Genomic DNA, 4206 nt, shown 5'->3' with positions numbered 1-4206 from the left:
GGCAAAACGAGAGGGGCACAGAGCAGCACTGGGGCATAAATGGGGAGATGCACGTCAGGGAGCAGCACGGCTGCTGCTTTTCAGGCAAAGGAGAAGATCTGTGGTGGGAATGGCCTGAGGGGAGCTGTGGAGCAGCAGGAATGGATCTGCTTGTGGAGGTTAGAGAAGGGCAGGGAGGAAGGGCTGCGGTCTGGTCGCCAGCCCCAGAGCTATCACCACATACGAGCAGGAGCTGTCGCTGGTGCAGGGTGTAGCAGATGGCTCAATTGTTAGATTCTCCCTTGCAGCAGCAAATGATATACTGTGTTTTTAACGTCTTCGCTTGGAGCCGAGTGATCCACAGCCTCAGATGCTGTGCAGATATACTGCACACAGGCACTTTGTGCCAGAAATGTGCTCCGGTGATAATCAGAAGGAAACTGTAAAAAGCGCCATGTAAAAAGCAATTAGTATGGGCCATTGCTGTTAATCAGACTACCCACAAGCTGATCTGGCTGACAGAGCTTTCCAAAGCACCTTCTGCTTGATATGTCATCTGGAAGTTATACCGTCACTCTGTCACCCTCTCTCCTCTTGTAATTACCAGGACGCTGCTTCTGCATGCACACCATTTTTTCCTCTCTCTTTTGGGAGAAGCAAATTKTCTTTGTTTTCTGATGTTTGTCATACCCCTTCAGCTGCTTTCCTGGAGGTGCTTGACTCAACCATTTCAAGGRAAAAATAGGCCTTGCTTTCTCAGAGGGAGCTAGGAAGCCTCATAGCCTGATCTTTTCTTGTTTGAAACCTCAGACTATCAAAGGCTATCAAGGTCTGAAGTGCCCTGCTTAATGCTCTGCAAAACCCCAGTCCTGTCTGCAGATATTGCAGATGCTGCCTGTGTTGTTCTAGCATGGGCTGCTTGAAACTCTATATTGAAGGTGCGRGGTTGTTACCAGTGAGTCATTACAGCAGGTGCAGCGTCTCAGCTCCAACTCTCACCTGACAATGAGAGAGCCTGGAGTGGCTCTCCGGGCTTTTGGAGGGGTGTTCTGGAGAGAGCCTCAGCAGCAACTTGAGTGGGAGTGAAAACTTAGACTAACCTGTAAATTTGCTTWTTCTTACTGAAGTGCAATCAGTGCCAAACCCAGGGCGAGGATCAGCTTGGACTCTAATCAGTTAGTGAATGCTCTGTTTGTAGATAACACTTTTTTCTTTTTTTCTTCTCCATGCAATCTACTGGATAAATGTTTTTTCAGCACTTTTGGTTGCTGAGTATACTATGAACTCTCTCTTCTTGTTAGTCCTTTAAACTTTACTGTGTTTTGTCATAAAAGAGCTTTAGTTAGTTATCTGTAAGCTTTATCTCCTAGCATATTGTAATGTATTAAATCTTCTTTAAAGTCCACCTTTTCCTTGCTGCCCTTCTTCAGAAAACTTTTATCCATGCTGTAGAGGTTTATGCTGAATCCTACCTCCCCTTTGCTCAATTTCTTCTTTTCTGTTTGCTCACAACTCTCCTGTTAAAATCCCACAGCTGTGACCTTGCTGCTCCCAAATCCCACTAATTTCATGGCTCTCTTGACATCCGATTAAACACCCCTGTATTCCCCTTCAGTGCCCTACATAATCTTTGATCTCCTCTTCTTGTTCCTCGTCCCACCTTTATTTTCCCGGTCAGCCCTACTTTCTAGTCATTTTTTTCTKACCCTTGGATAGTTTTATATATATATTTTCTTCAAGCTCTTCTGACACCTAGATCCCTCTCTCATTTCTTATTAAGCAAACATTTTTCATTCTGTTAAGCCCAACTCGGATCTCTCCCAATGTTTTTTCTTCCTTGCCAATCATACCCCGCCACCCACTCTCGCACAAACTCACACTCTCCCAGGTGCACTTGCACTGAGCTGCTTGAGCTGTTGTCCAGTATGATATTTGCTCAGTTGCACCTTCTTCATACCAGGAGCTCATAGTCTTCTTATGGTGCTTGCCCCAATGCAAATACACGAGGACCTTTCCAAARAGCAGCTTTCACTAGTAAGTAATCGTTATTAATTCTGTTGTTTATGTGAYACATTGAACGCTCTGAACTTCCTTTACCCAGGCAAAAAGAGGAATCTTCTCTATGCCGATGTTAGGGAACAATCTGGCCTCTTTAACTTGGCAAGGATATTAAAATGCATGTTATTTAAGTGTAGGGATGCTTAAAGTTCCTGTATGCAACAAAGCCATTCCAGGARCATAAATAAGAAGCAGACTGTTAGCCCAGGTTTTAAGTCTCACTTCTTCCTATTGCCTGGCRCCATCGGATCCTCGTTGCCTGCCATCTAACATCTTTACCTTCCTGAGCCTAACAAACAATAGGGAGTATCTCCCATGTCGCAGAGGAAATATAGCAGCGAGTGCCGCACTTCCATTTTTCAACTGTCATCAAATAGCTTTTATTCATGGCATAGCGCGAGTGTCAGCCAACTGGCAGAGACGGCCTCTATTAAAAACATTGGGGATTATTCATGTCAACAGACACAACGGAGCTCTTCTCAGTCAGTTGATCCACGCTAGCAGTGGCGTGAAAATGCAGCAGGTTCTCCCGAGTAATCGCAGATCTTCTGGATAACTCCAGGAGGAGGCCAACCTCTGATGGTCACTTCCAAGCTCAGCTTAAAAAAAAAAAACAGCATCTAACTCAATTAGACAAGAGTTTGGATAGGTGAGAGGTTTAGCTGTGTGAATAGATAGTAAAGGTTGTACCAAAACGTGGTGTAGAAAGCCTGAGATGATCTCTTAAAAATRCTCAAATGGTGTTCGGGTCGTGAGGTGGCAGCAGCTTTTGAAATTTGCTTATGATTATGCTTAAGATTCTACCATTATAACATACTGTTATACCATTATAAGATGGGTCCTTGGCCTGTTTGATTGTAGGCATTTACTGCCCTATTTAGATGGATTTTCACTGTATGATTTATTTTCATATGGCTGTATGATTTATTTTCATGGACAGTGTAATTTAGAAACGGTAAATCTTACTACTTTAAACGTTTYTGTTATTATTAGCATGTATTCTGTAAAGTTGATATGGTTCACTGAAAATACCTGTTATTAAATTTGTTAGAATATTAATAGAAAGATGAGATGGACACCAGCAATAAAATTGCCTCCCTTAAAAGAATCAGGTAAAGACAGAAAATTTAGGAAGCTTCAGTTGTCTTAGTTTAACTGCTAAGGGCAATTTTCCAGTTGGTTATTCCAGACCCATTGTTTTTGCTGAAGTCCATTAAATTCTCTTATCTAGCATTTGAATTATTGCTTTTAAAACCTGCAGCCTGCTGCTTCTTCCTCTCAATAATTTTAGGCTGTTTTAACAGCTTGAACTTGATGTTATATTTCTTCTGATTTTTATATTGACATAGATGGGAGGGGAAAAAAAAGAAAAAAGGAAAGAAAAGGCCCATGCAAGTTGTTGTGAATAAGGTGACCTGACCTGATCTGATCTGACACAGATTTACGTTCCACTTGGGCTCTGGAGAATCTCAAATAGTATATTTCAGTAAAAACCTAATTTCTGCTACAATATGTGATACAGAAGAAATCCAACCAGCAAAAATCTAAGATGTTTCCCATGGCATCTCCATGACAACATATAGATGCACATTCTGCCATACGTCACTATCTGGAGACTAACTGCTCTTAGATTTATTATTTTATTTTATTTTATTTTATTTTATTTTATTTTATTTTATTTTATTTTATTTTATTTTATTTTATTTTATTTTATTTTATTTTATTTTATTTTATTTTTAGTTCAGGGCTGGAAGGCAGACCAGCAGGGTATCTGGCTGCATCTCGGATGAGTATGAACAGCCCCGTGAAGGACATTTGCAGGGTTCTCAAAGCCTTCCCAAAAGGCTGTTGCTGACAGCAGAGCTAGCAGGGATAGATAAGAATCAACAGTAATTTGGGTTAATGAGTTATTCTGAGGGTTTTTTTTCCCCCTTGCATGCTGAATGAAGGCAGGGCAATCCTGTCTTCTCTTCCACTTAGCGAACGCTATAGATATTGTATCAAAAGTCTATAATTCTACAGAAATACACGTGTGTTCTGCTTCTCAAGAGTGTATGGGAATTCAGGTTTAGGTGGCCTAGCAAAACATATGTACGACATACACACAACCTTTTCCTTTTCCCTTTTTCCCTTTTTCCCTTTTTCCCTTTTTCCCTTTTTCCCTTTTTC

Source organism: Nothoprocta perdicaria, unplaced genomic scaffold (genome assembly GCF_003342845.1).
Source record: "Nothoprocta perdicaria isolate Ctin4 unplaced genomic scaffold, notPer1 scaffold_43, whole genome shotgun sequence".
Taxonomy (NCBI): domain Eukaryota; kingdom Metazoa; phylum Chordata; class Aves; order Tinamiformes; family Tinamidae; genus Nothoprocta; species Nothoprocta perdicaria.
This window is presented reverse-complemented; position numbering follows the sequence as displayed.